Genomic DNA, 14,874 nt, shown 5'->3' with positions numbered 1-14,874 from the left:
ATCATCCTGGAGTCATTGAAACAGTTAAAATAATCATTAATGTTTCCAATATCAATTTAACGCATTTTGAAGTCATATGGCCAAAAATCTCACAGACCAAGGACCTCGGATCAGATTACTCACACACGATCCGGATACTTTGTTTCTCCCTTGCCTGCTGGTCGTGTGAGAGAAAATATCCCCAACTAGTTGACAAATGTTGGATGGTGAAGTAATGTCGATTTAATCTGAAAATGTACCTCATCTGCTTTGCTGTTTAAGCTACACACTGTTTTTATGATTACTTTGTAATATTGCAATATTCAGCTAAATGGCACGTAACCTAAATGGCACGTAACTTTTGAGAAAGTTGAAAGATATAAAGATCTAATTATTCCAATCGTGTTGACAGTGTCCTGTTTAACTGGATATGAAAGAAAATATCTCTAGTCAAAATGACTCTGTGAGTCGCGTGTGTGAGATTTAATCCAAATCTGTAAAAAACTAAGCCAGTCTACGTTAAATCACGAATACATTCAAAATTCACTAAATACTCATGCCAAAATAGCGCGGGCTCAGCAATTTCCCCGCAAATGTGGCCATGATCGGCCTGAAAACGTGGACCTTTTAGCTTGTTTTCGTCAACATAATACGATATAACAGTTTAAAACCTTTCAAATTAGCGTCAGTTTCTTCTGTGTAAATGTTTGTTTTATCTATATGAATTTCACTGACAACCACAAATATGGTGTAGGCCATACATTAAACGTAAAAAAAAACCTCAAAATATGGCGAGAATAACCCTCTGACCTCTCAAATGACCGAGAAATAACACAGCAACAGGCGGATGGGTTATATAAAACTCAAGAAATTCGCTGATAATGCAATTGGTAAGAAAATATTTAAAAGCGTAGGCAAAGGACCAGTACCTTAAAGCATTCATCGGAAGTTAATTATAACCTTTTTTACAGATTCTCCTATCGTTAATGTCGAGAAGGAAACTGTGACTGTGAAGGAGGGTGAGACTGCAACCTTGAACTGCGAAATCGATTCGAACCCTGAAGTAACTTACCATAACTGGTCGATTGGTGGCGTTGTCGTTTCCACAGCTCTGAGGAATACAGTCGTAGACGTTCAGCGATTTGACGCTGGTGTTTATACATGCACTGCTGGTAACGAGTTTTATGATGGAACGCATGGAATGGGATATAGTGAAACTGAACTGAATGTCCAATGTAAGTCTTACATCGTTCTCAAACAAAAAGTGACGTAATCATAGAGTTAGAGACATAACAATGCACGATTTAATTTCTACACACTAGAAGGTTGTCACATACTTTATAATTGGCATCTAGGCAAAATAGTAAAAGGTAAATGCGTTAGTACAGTGGTATTTCGTCAAAAATGCCAACATATCATCAGTTAATTTTTCGTACAGTCGAAATAACTTAATGTGGTAAAATTAAATTATTGACAAAATGGAACGCAAAACGACTGATTGTTTTATTTGTACTGTCTTATATAGAATTGTTAAGTGAAAAATATATGAGAGAGAGAGAGAGAGGAGAGAGAGAGAGAGAGACAGAGAGAGACAGACAGACAGACAGACAGACAGACAGAGAGGGGAGGAGGGAGGGAGGGGGAGATCATAATTAACTATTGTTTTAGCCAAACCATGGTGATAAAAGGGTCAAACATTATGCTGGGATCTTTATTATGGATGACTATGTAGCTCCAGGTGAGACAATTAGACTGCTACATTCAAAATAATTTTCTTCGGGCGTTCACCTCTAGAGTTTATATTCACAGATAAATAAGTTACATGTGGCATAAATGTAATTTTCTCTTAGTTAGAGTTGAACACTGAATGATGCTTCGTAAATGATGTGTCAATGAAATCAGTCATTTATGCTGACAACCTTAGCCAAAATAAAACAAAGTGACGCTAAAAAACATACACCAAGCATCGACGTAAAGCACGTATTTGGTTCCTGAAACCCCTGAGATGAATATTTGTTGTATAAGTTTAAATGTGAACTTGATGATGATTTCAATGCATACATTAACGGCGAAATAAACTGGCAACATAGACACTGTGTTTAGCAGTAATTCATTGAACAATTGGCTACTTTCGATGCCTTTAATCGATACTATCAGTCTATCGAATGATTCCCAGAACACAATTTAAAAGATGAAAAAAGATGAAAATACAATTGACAGTTTAACAAGTATATTACGACGGATTCTCTAAGATACGTCTTGTAGCCATCTGATGCCTTTAAAGTGCACAGAGAATATTGTGTACAGAGGGTCTTAATTATGTTGAGCGGAGTGAGAAGATGTGTTGATTTCACTAATAGTTGTTTAATAATGATATTCGATCCGCAGACTCACCCGAAGTCAAGGTCGACAGGACAACTCTGACGGTAAAGGAAGATGAAAATATAACCTTGAGCTGCGCATTGGATCCAATCCGGGAGTAGCTTACCATAACTGGACGAAGGATGGCGTCGCCTTGTCCACAGACCTAAGCCACGCGGTTAACTTTGTCCAACGAAGTGACGCTGGAGCCTATATGTGCATCGCTGGTAATGAGTTTTACGATGGATCCCGGGGAACAGGTCAAAACAAAACCGAGTTAAATGTTCAATGTAAGTCTCAAAACTTTCCTGTAGAAGTCTGAAATGATTAATGTACTGTATTATGTTGAGTTATTCTATCTCTTCTCAAAGTAGAAACATATCCTTGGGCTAAACAGGTCAAGCCAACTTTATACATTGTCAGTTTCCCTTTCTTTAAATATTCATCGACAGTCAGCTGCTTATAAAAACAAAATGAAAGCAATTTAACCACTGCACGACCAACATATTTGGGATTGGTAGCACATTTCAGTTTCATTCGTGCTCCCATGCGTGTTATGACCCGCAAAAGAAGAACAAAGAAAGTATTTCCAGTGGGAAATCCTTACGTTTCTGTACTGCAAATGCATTACGAGTGACACATTTATATATCTCGATCCGATGACACAAAACACAATCTTCATATGTGTATTAGATAACTGAAACATGTAACATTAAAAAAACTGAAAAAGGAAGTTCAATGCCAAATGACGATTTTCAGATACGCCGAACGTAAAGGTAGAAAAGCAAACTGTGACTGTGAAGGAGGGTGACAGAGCAACTTTTTATTGTGAAATTGACTCTAACCCGGAAGTAACGTACCACAACTGGACCAAGGGCGGCGTTGTCGTGTCCACAGAATTGAACTACAGGATTGAGAATGTCGAACGACAAGACGGCGGGGAGTACACATGCATCGCTGGTACTACCTTTTACGACGGAACGATGGGAAAAGGATATGACAGAACAGAACTGTATGTGCAGTGTAAGTATTGAAATATTTTTCACAAATCTGTAACGTAAACTTGAATAAAGTAGAGGTATATTACTATTGTTGAACAAAATCAATAGAGCAGGATATATTGTTTTCTTTGCATACAGATTCATCAACAAGCTGCTCCGCCGGTTATAGCGGTTATCAAAATGATTATAATTAAAGACCTTTTAGGGAAAAATATACTGACATAAGAATGACGCCTCTTTTTTGTTATGTACCGGAGGTAAATGTCGACTTGATGTAGCTTAAAGTCTAAACAAACATTAATTTGCAAAGTTTGACTTGAAAACCGTTTCTAAACGACCGATTATATCCAGAAACGGATGCCAGTGATGTATTGAATGAGTGATGCTCAAAATAAGATATGATACAGTTGGGGCAAGTGTTAAAAGGACAAAGTCGGCCATTTTTGATGGATTTAGTTTGATGCGAGATACTACTTATATTGATTGACATGTTGAAAGATACTGAATGAATGGATGATCATGCATATATTTGACCCCAGTTTGAGACACGATACATGAAACCATCGCGAAAATGAATTAATGGTCATTACCATTAATTCATTTTTTTGCGATGGTTTCATTTAATTTGTCTAAAACCTTGGTCGAATTTATGCATGGTCACCCATTCATTCAGTATCTTTCAACATGCAATACAATATATTTAGTATCTCGTATCAAACAAAATTCGTGAAAATGGCCGACTTCGTCCCTTTTAATGCCTTTGATTTTCAGTATCCTAATTACATCAAGAAGTCACAAACAGCTTGTAATGATAAGTAAATGTACGGTTATTATACAATGAAGTCGGATGTACAGATTTTTCGAATAGACAAATCCTGACGTCACATTTAACATCCAAACGTCGCTGAAGGTGCTGGATCCTTTGGAAAATGTTCCTAAACCGTTTTTAGAAATTTCTTCCCGGTATTAGTTTCCACGCTTTGTTTATATAGAATTATGTCATATATATATATATATATATATATATATATATATAATATATATATATATATATATATATATATATATATATATATATATATATATATTACTTGTTTATTATTTATTTATTTATCTATTTAGTTAGTTGGTTAGTTAGTTAGTTAGTTAGTTAGTTAGTTAGTGAGTGAGTGAGTGAGTTAGTTAGTTATTCATTTCCATTTTAAACACAATGTTGCATACTTTGTTTGCTATATCTTCACGACATAGATCCACCAGTCGTAAGAATTGAAGGACCTTCGGGACCCGTTTCCGAGAATGATTTCATCACGATACGTTGCACGGTAGAAGATGGAATCCCTGATCCGTACAAGATGTCTCTTTACTTGTCCAACGTTACCGGTGTCTTCGAGGTTGGTTGGACTGAAGATCACAGCGGAGTGACAAATCACGAATTTGATATCGTTGACATCAAAAGATGGTCTGCTGGTAGCTACTACTGTGTTGCCTGGGCGTCGTTCAACGACAGCAAAGACTACGATGGACGAAGTGACACAATCAAAGTCAATGTGAACTGTAAGCTTAAGTATACTCAAAAGAGAATAACTTTCTTTGCTTATTGAAAAAAAAAATGCTCGTGCAAATTTAAAATTATGGACCTATCAATATTCCTATTGCAAATCGACACTTGGTTCCTTTTTAGCTCACGTGTTCACACGTGGGCTAATATCATAGCGATGTCTGTCTGTCTGTCTGTGTGTGTGTTAATGTGTGTGTGTGTGTTTTCTGTCTGTCTGTTTACACGATAACTCATAAAAGCCTGAACAAATTCAAGTCAGATTTGGTACACAGGTACCATATGCTACTTGCCAGAACTGATTAGATTTGGCTTGCATATTAATGAAGTTATGCAATATCATTTTTTCCGTACAATGGTTTCCCCATGGAGACGATAATGGCAGTGTAGACATATATCAAGAAATACTGCACAAACTTTCATGAAACTTTTCACAGAATCTAAGAACATTATGATGATACTGTGAGAGTTATGTCAATCATCTGCTCATTTGCATATTTAACGAACTTTTGTTATCAGTGACATAACTCTGTAATTCCTGCACCAAACTTGATGATATGTGCAACAAATATTGATCTGATATATATCTAATGATTCTTAGATGCATTAGCCAGTGTTAAGTTAATAAATAGCTCATTTGCATATCTTATGAGGTTTTGTAATTACTCATATAACTCTAATATAACTGCACCAAATGTGATGAATTCTGCTTCACAGACTGATCGACTAATAATTAACTGTGGTGTAAAGCACTTAGCAGTGTCAAGTTAATTAAGGGTTCATTTGCATATTTAATGAACTTTGTAATTAGGTATATAACTCTGAAATCACGGCGCCCAAGTCAGTGAAATAAGGTACAGATATTGATCTGATAAATATCTAATTGTACTGACAAGCATTTGACAGTATCAAGTTAATAAATAGCTCATTTGCATATTTTATGAAGTTTTGTAATTAGTCATATAACTCCGAAATAACTGCACATAATGTGATGAAATCTACTGCAGATACTGATCGGACAGATATCTAACTGAGGTGTAAAGCATTGAGTTGTGTGAAGTTAATTAAGGGTTCATTTGCATATTTAACGAACTTTGCAATTAGTGATATTGCTCCAAAATCACAGCATTACATTTGATGAAACTTGCCACAGATATTGATCTTATAAATAATTAATTGTACTGAAAAGCATTGGGCGTGTCAAGTTAATAATTAACTCATTTACATATTCAATAAAGTTTTGTAATTAGTGATTTAACTTTGAGAGTACTGTGCGAAAGTTGATTAAATCTGCTACCTCATTACGGGTGTCGATTATATTGGTATGAATTAGGTTTATTGACAGGAATATTGAAAAACAGTACAATAAATCTTCGTCAGAGATACCGGTAGTTAGGCTGGCATGAGACCATATACACGTCTAGTCTTATCAGAAGTCTGTCTTCTACTCTGCGTCGTGTGCTCAATTGAACTGCTGTCAGAATGTCTGTCTTTATTCTTGTGTTTGGTTAGTGATTATCCTGAGGTGTGCAAATGTTGCGTAACATTTCCTTGCTCGTTGTTTGTCACTTAAAATGAGACAGGTCAAAGGTACAATTGTTTTACACAACTACATAACAGTTAAGCAGTAATTCATGTCATAGTGTATTATTTCATGCGTCCAGTAGTGTCTGATAAATGTCAATACATGTCGAGTCATCAGCAGTCAATCTCAATGCTTGATAACTAAGTTTGTAATTTTGTCAAACTCAAAGTCATCTCTTCCATTCAGGGGCTATATTAGTCAAGTTGTTCTTTGAGTGAATGCTAAAATTTTCTAGTCTATTTACTGGATATCCAACATTCTGTGAAGCTCACTACTGTTGTGAAACAGTTCATATCTGGTTCTTATATGTTTTCATGGTTTTTAATGCATAATTCGTGTTAAGGATTTCTTTCTGTTTTTTGAATGCATATTTTCTTTCCAGAACTACTTTGTCTCCAGCGTTGGTCTCCCCCGGTATCTGCGTACTCATTCTCGTCACAAAAAATTTGTCTAAATTCATGCGTGTTTCTGGCACCGATCTGTAACGTTCTCTTTCTGAATCGAATAACATTCGACAAATGTCTGATTTCATCCACCATTGCTTATGCTTTTTCCCTTTCTTCTGCTTCTTCGTGACAACAGATAAGGACGATCCAGCTGCCAATAAGACTGTAATTATTGCTGTTACTGTTGGGGGTCTGTTTCTTTTCATTATGTTCTGCGTTATCATCAAAAAAATAACTGAATGGAGAAATCGAGGAAAATACAGACCCCAAGAACTTGGTACGTACAAAAGCTTTATGAACATAAAATATTGTACATTAAATAATTAGAGGTTATTACCCAATATCGCCTGTTCCTGTGTCGTATCAGCATGAGTGTCATTTGTGCTGCGTCAGACACAAGACGAAGTCGAGTGTCTGACGCAGCACAAATGACACTCATGCTGATACGACACAAGGAACAGGCGATATTTGGTAATGACCGATTTATCATATACCCATACCCATAATTTTCAGGGAGTTTTTACTAATAGAACGAAAAACCTTTAATTTTGAGGCTTTACTTTATTACGCCTTGCGCATAAATATCAGAATGTTTATGTGAACACGCTTCATTCATAAAGTATACGACGAAGATGTCAACATCACGCTGCAAGTCGTCCATATTTCAATGAAACCCAAGAAGAAAGACACCGGGATACAAAAATCGTCATACAGAAGGAACATTTTAAGGTGCAATATGCTATTACAACTGTAACCGATCAAAAACTGCTCAGCTTTAAATCTATCCTGATTTCGATCGTCATACGGCACAGAGCTCGCGCGGAGAGGGGACGCCATTTTGTTAGTTTACCTTTAGAGTTGCCATGTCAACATTCGTCGCGCGCGCGACATCGCTGTCACGCCACGCACTCACTACCCGTTCGGTAGAGACCGTACACAGTGCCGGCGCCGTGCGAACGGCAGAATGTTTGCTAGAACTTGACGGAAAAAATACCATGGGAAAACATTTCAAGACTCAACGTGATATTTCCGTATTTTTCAACCAGAAATACCCGTGTTCCTCGAAGCCCTTCAAGTTTTTACGTCGGTGATATCGCTTCGCAGGCGGGGAGCGGCAGCCATTTTGTTGTTTACGTTGTTTACCAACAAACTGCTAATGTAGTTCGGGAAAACTCTAAAACTGATGACGTTCATCGTGCATATCTCGACGTTTACCGTGAAATATCATGGCTGATATTTTACGTTGAACATCACTAGGATGTAGCAATATGGGCATGGGTATATGATAATGAATAAGGTTATGGAAGAAAAATTGAAAATGGGCTAATGTTGTTAGTTTGGGAGGGCGATAAGTCTTATTGCATTAAATAAACAGAGAGAGAGAGAGAGAGGAGGAGAGAGAAGCGAGAGAGAGAATTTGTCAAAAGAGATTGAATTAGGAGTCTTTTCATCTTTTTCAGCGCTCGGTAATTTCACCAGGTAAGCTTGTTGTATCTCTACTGTACGAAATTTAATATCATTGATAAAATGATTGCTTTTTGTCTTGAATTTGTTTTATATCCGCATATGCTGAGCGAGAAATAAAGTATAATTGAATTGGATATATTTGGAGTCATTGAGTTTCTTACTGTAGGAATTCAGTTGTAATACATTGGAATGATATAGACAATGCATGTAAACTTTCACCATATTTTTCTTCGAAACTCGATGGTCTTGCTGTGTCCTATTTAAAGAAATGTTTAGGTCTTGTATACGAGCTACATGCTTTACAATTATAGGTGATGTTAATTATAGTCTGCATAAAAATAAGTTGTATAACACAACATGCACATCCGTAATGCCACTGTGACTTCTTGAACACTACATGAAGGTTGTGACGATTTGGATTTATTCAACAGACTATCCTATGGACAGACCGAGAAAATTTTAAACACGTAAAGAAAATTGAACACTTTGTTTGTTCTAGCTCGTCTTAGATTGTCTATATCTGCGGATGTAGCTTGTCCAAGATACCATGCAGTTTAGCTTTATTTTTTCTTCTCTGTGTTTTCTTGTCTAATGTTAAAGGGACATTAGCTGTAACTTTTGACTAATTTTTCACTCCTCTGTTTCAACGTATCAACTACAGAATTTTACTATAATCCAATCATCATGACCAATGCCCGGTGTCTTGCTTGCCAACACAGCCTGTATATGTGAATGGCCATTGTAATTGTTGATAAATGTATTCTAGTTCGGACATGAATACACAATTTAAACAATAACAATGCAGATTATACTCATATAGGGTATATTTGAGCTAAATATTAAGAATGTTTTCCATGGTTCAGGGATTCAAACCAGAAACTGCAGATATACACAGAACAAACAAAATTTTAAACAGTGACCAAAGTTACAGCTAATGGATCTTTATGTGCATCATGTCCATGCAAACCCAATGCACAATAACTTATCCTTGCAGTGGCGAAACCAATGATGCGTTTGATATGGTTATATTAGAGAAGGACAGGTCATCGAATGATGGAAATATAGGTCAAGGTATGTAGCTAGCGGTTTAGAGTTGGTGTCACTTCTTTTGAAACATTTTTTTTTTATTTCATCTAAACCTTCCAAAATCGGTTTTTACTCCCTTTAGCAAAGCACTTCAAGACTTCCCGTTGAAAATTATGCATTGATAAGCCTCAGTAATATCCTTCAAATGTGTGTCTGCGAATTTTTCTCCGAGTCTCCATTCAAATTATAAAGCGACAATTACATTTCAATGAAAAGCACCTTAGTCCAACACCTTCAATAGTGCATAACAAAATGGCATACGACAGGAAATCCCAGACACGGATTTGAAGGATATTACCAAGGCTTGCCAATGGTAAAATTGAACCGAAAATCGTGCATCGTATTCGCTAAAGGGAAGAAAAGCCGATTTCTGAACGTTCATCAGAAGGCCTGTCACGTGACTAGTATCGAAGCAATGACTGTGTTCTGTGCTCGGTTTGATTGCCCGATGTCAGGACCTTTAGGAAATATATACTTGAGTTGGGTCGGAAGTTCTATAACAGAGAGAATCTGAAAGTGTGTATTTGGTATGTCGCTACCTTTAGAACGTACTTGAAATTAACATCGAAGCTGATTCATGTCTTTGGCTAAAGTAAATATTCATTTCACTTATATTTCTTAAAGCGCGTTGCCATTATTTCAATTATTCTTACATATTTTCTTTTGGACAGAAAACATATACCAGTGATACTGTGAACTCTTCGGTGTGATGGTCAAGTATGAAGAGTAATAGGATTGCATTCAGTGTGTTGATTTCCATTTATGTAAGCGTAATAGTGCAAATAGCGACGACCTCCATTAACGAAGTCAAAATACTGCAAATGTCATATTTTACACAGATAGAAATAACTGCGTAGGTTCATTTGAAAAATGATACTGCATTTAAGCAATAAAGCACACTCTAAATCGCCATCGATATGTTGGTATGATATAATAAGAAATATTGCATGTAAAACATGCTTGTAATTCTCAAATGATCACTTGATTAGTTAATTTGATGTATCAGTCACTGTTTTGTAATATTAGCGATTTATTATCCTTTGTATGGACTAAAATGTGTTGTTTTGTTACATGATTGTGTCACTTTCAGCTCATTCAGCATTGTCAAGGCATTAGTAAGTCATTACATTACTTAGTTAATTATATTGATAGATACGTAACACATAGCCGTGTTGACCTAAATTGGTAATTTACTAGGTTTAGGTATCACTTACTGAGATCAACTGTAATGAATTAGGATGAGCTTTCGAAGACAACAGTTTTGAGTATTCTTTGCTTTTCGCTTTTATTCATTCAACATTTGCATCTGACAGAGGAGACTGTTGTCTTCGAAAGCTCCTACCAAATCAAACAAGTTGTTCTCAGTAAAGTGCTATCTAAACCCTACTAAATTAATTATATTGAGTAGTATGTGCGATTTATGGTCTTTTCAAAATTTTATAGTGGTTTGCACTGCCCGATGAACAAATCTGAAATAGCGACAGCTTTGCGCTTTTTGCGTGTGTGTTTATTTGTGAATAAAGATCAAGCTCCATTTGCTGGTTAAATATTTTGATTTCCACTGTTCCGTTTATATCTTCCGCAATGTTATGCAATTATTAACCTTGCTCGTGCTTGTTCTGGAAGCTACGACTCTCAACAATTACACTGTCAGTGAAATCAAGCTGCTATGTGTACGAGAAGGAGACCTAAGTGTATCCATTTAAGATTTTATCAAAATGTGGACACGTTTCAAGTCTATGAATACACGGCTATTGACACAAATACTGTTGGCACTCTTAAACGACGGGGATTTATTTAAAGCTGAGGTTAAACATCTGCAAATTATGTAACGGTGCATTTGTGTATAGATAAGCAACTTCTTTCTCCGGCTCTTTAAGACAACAGTTAACTCCTTCGGTGTTTGATCGACCAGGACTTACTGTGAATACTGTACTAAATCCCTTGACATGTCAACGCTACTTCTCTATTTCTAATAGAAAATTATTATGACAATTTGCTCCTTAATGCCACAAGTCAAGTTCATTGTCTCATAAAAGGCGAAGTGCCTCACTTTTATGAGACGCCAGCGTCTTCACTGATATATCAAGTCAAGTCCACAGATATGCCAGCGTCTTCACTGATATATCACATTGTTTGATATTTCGATGTCACTCACTCAGTCGAATTCCAAGGATCAGTCTGACGTATTCAGTTCTCCTTGTCGTCATAGATGTTGGTGACCAGTTCTCCGTTTTCATGCAGTTTGCTCTCTAACCGGATTCTTCACCATGTTCCTATTAGATTTTACGTGGATCGATCATGTGGCCTCGCACAGAAGACTGAAAAAAATACACTATTTTCAATATTGCATCCTCATTTTTTATCATTGTACATAGGAACAACGACAGTACAACAGAAAAACCAAGCAAAATCTTTTTTTTTCAAAAAGGTAGTGTTATTAATTAACAGATCCCAATCGCAGTTCTTTGGCTAGTTCATCTAACCTCCTTGTTGCTATAACCTCTTTATCAGACATTACATGGTATGGATTATGCCCTGAAATTTGTGTTACAAAAGAAAAATACAAATGAATACACCACTAGACGTGGCATAATTAGCATGTGCTTGAAATTGATCGTTTGTTTTAAAGTGTCAAACGCAAATGGCCAATTGTACATAAACGAAAATAATTGACTCATTGTTATAAGACAACGCAACAAGTAACGGTGTTGCAATTGTATTATTGCAATATGAACATTATTGTTGAGCGAACCCATTATTACTATCTCCCATCCCGCCACGCCAAATGACCAAGCATCAAATTTAAGTGACCGGATTAACTTTTGTGCCATCCGTCGTACAAATAGGGAACCCTATGATGGAAAACGCAGAAACCGCGCTTTATAACGGAACTGCTCAAATATGCTTAGTAATTGTGAAAATTTACATATTAAGTGATTTCTCATCAACCTATGACCTCGTAAAACACGCCCAAAGCCTGTCAATTTACAAATTCTGCCACCATTTAACAAAATATATCACGCCCGAGATCTCCATGACAACACTCTGTAGAAGAGATAGTCATATTTACCACATCTGTATATGCGAGCAGCAGACGAACCACTTTTAATTAGATAGCATAATCGACTTTATGTTGCTTTTGAATATTCACCATGCTCCTAAATTACATGTGCATTTTCTCTAAGCAGTCACATTGATTACGTCAGTCTCAATTTCCTTTGTGGGCTTTATCACTCACCAACGTCTGCTTAAGGTTCATTGAAGTACGTCCTTTTCTACTCAGCTAGCCAGTTTTTGTCTCTTTATGGCAGGAAAATTTAGATATTCACTTGTTTTAAGTATCTTACAGTATGTACGCCTCTGCATGGTTTGAATCACTCAGCGATTATATTATTAAAGACTTTGTTCGAACGCTGTACCAAAACACACGGGGTTACGGTAGTTATATCCAACATCAAATAAGTTCTATAATTTACACGAATACGGGGGTAACCTTCTTCGATGACAGATGACAGCATTTGCGACTTGTCTATCGAAGATGATGATGTCGCCGCTTGTCGGTACGGTGGCTTTTCTCCAACGCCGAGTATTCGGCCGCTAGTCATTCTCAAATACTGAACCTGCAAGTTGCCGATTTCCATATACTTATAGTAAACAGCATGTAAATCTCATTTTTAGTAAACGTTACAGACAAAGAATAAAGACATACAGTGAGAGAAATGCTGAAGATTTTACGTTCACAGGATCATGACATATTAAGATATGCCAGACGTAAATACAACGCGCGGGCGCCACTGATTGCCCAACAATATTGCGCTATATTTACCTAAAGATGTATAGTTTAATGAGTGTCTTGATGGCATAGGAAGCTAAATCTAACCTGTTTCGGTACAACATCCAACCAGTGGCAAGATGTGTTTGTGCCAACCAATAGTTTTCATCAACTCGAATTCATGAAGCAGACGCTTCTTGTCTTCTCCGGTAGCGTTCTTCAATCAAAGAATCACAGAAACATGAGTTATCGACTTGAAGTTGAAATCATCTCGGGTAAGGATATAACTTCACAGTGTAAATGATGTGAGATTTGTTGGAATCACCTGTGACAAAGCCCTTGACTTCTGTTTGGCATTTGGACTCTCTGTCTGTATGTCTGTCTGTCTCAGTCTGTCTCTTTCCGTCTCTCTGTTTCCCTGTCTGTCTCTCTGTCTGTCTTTCTCACCGCTGGGGGAGCCCTTCAGTTTGATGAACTACCCTTTTGAGTTACCTTGTAATGAGATCGAGTGTATACTAAACTCGTTGTTGATTATCTGTGTTGACGTTTTTTTTTTATATATGAGAAAATAAACTGAAAAAATGTAACAAAATCGCATGCGATCACGCGATGATACACGATCCAAGCCGACGGCAGGCCGTCCAGACTATTCAAGTCTCATTCCGAAATGGTTACAAACTTTACCTAGAAACATATTTTTTTTCAACCTAATTTTTTTTCTGGTGATAGGATTGCGCTCTCTTTTCGATGTAAATTATCATGATTAACATCACAGTGTTGGCCTTCTTACACCTAGACTTCCGCCTCATTCTTTGTTCAAAAAGGTATATTGCTTTGCGTGTTCTGGGGGTTAACATGTGACGTCATCATGTATGTTAATCCGCGACGTGGATCCCTATTGCTCTTCTGAAAAACGGACGCATATAGCTATGAATTTTTCTTTGATATCGCATGCATTTTATCTCCAAACCATTAGAGGTTATAGCGCGAAGCTTGTTGAATATCACGTCGTATACGAGTGAAGTGTTTGTATTTTGTAAGTAACGCAGCAAAATGTCATCGTATTCATTGGTATACTCCTTAGAAAAAGAGTTTGTAGAGCAGTTTGTCCGTCTCTCTTTCTCTCCATGACATTTAGTCTCGGCTTGGCTTGGGGATTGTATACTCAGCAGCTGGTCTTGTGTTGAGGAACTGTGGATCTTTTCGCAGCATAGGCTAACATTGACTCAGGGTCCACGATCGTCTGCGAGTCCACGTAGTATATTTACGAGACGCTGGACAAGCCAACACTCGCCATCAACGAAGATATAGTTTCTCCAATGTCTCTTGGTATGCTGAGAATGTAAGTAGCGACGTAACAGCGACAGCGAGTCTGAGAGAGAGTGACATTTCGACAGGTTGTCGAAGCGAGTATTTGTAAACAATAACACGAGGGCGTGGATTCAATCAAACAATAGATGTAAAATGAAACGGGTATATCATGTAGCTCTTGAAGTAATCATCCGAAGCACGTATGTCACAAGAAGTGTTTTTTTTTATAACCGACACCTTGACAAACCATCACGTGTCACTTCCGTACGTTTAGTCTACCTTCAATTTTATTAACATAACTCATACGT

The sequence above is a fragment of the Ptychodera flava genome, unplaced genomic scaffold (assembly GCF_041260155.1).
Source record: "Ptychodera flava strain L36383 unplaced genomic scaffold, AS_Pfla_20210202 Scaffold_86__1_contigs__length_474469_pilon, whole genome shotgun sequence".
Classification (NCBI taxonomy): domain Eukaryota; kingdom Metazoa; phylum Hemichordata; class Enteropneusta; family Ptychoderidae; genus Ptychodera; species Ptychodera flava.
The sequence above is the reverse complement of the archived record's forward strand: the minus strand, read 5'-3'. Positions refer to the sequence as shown.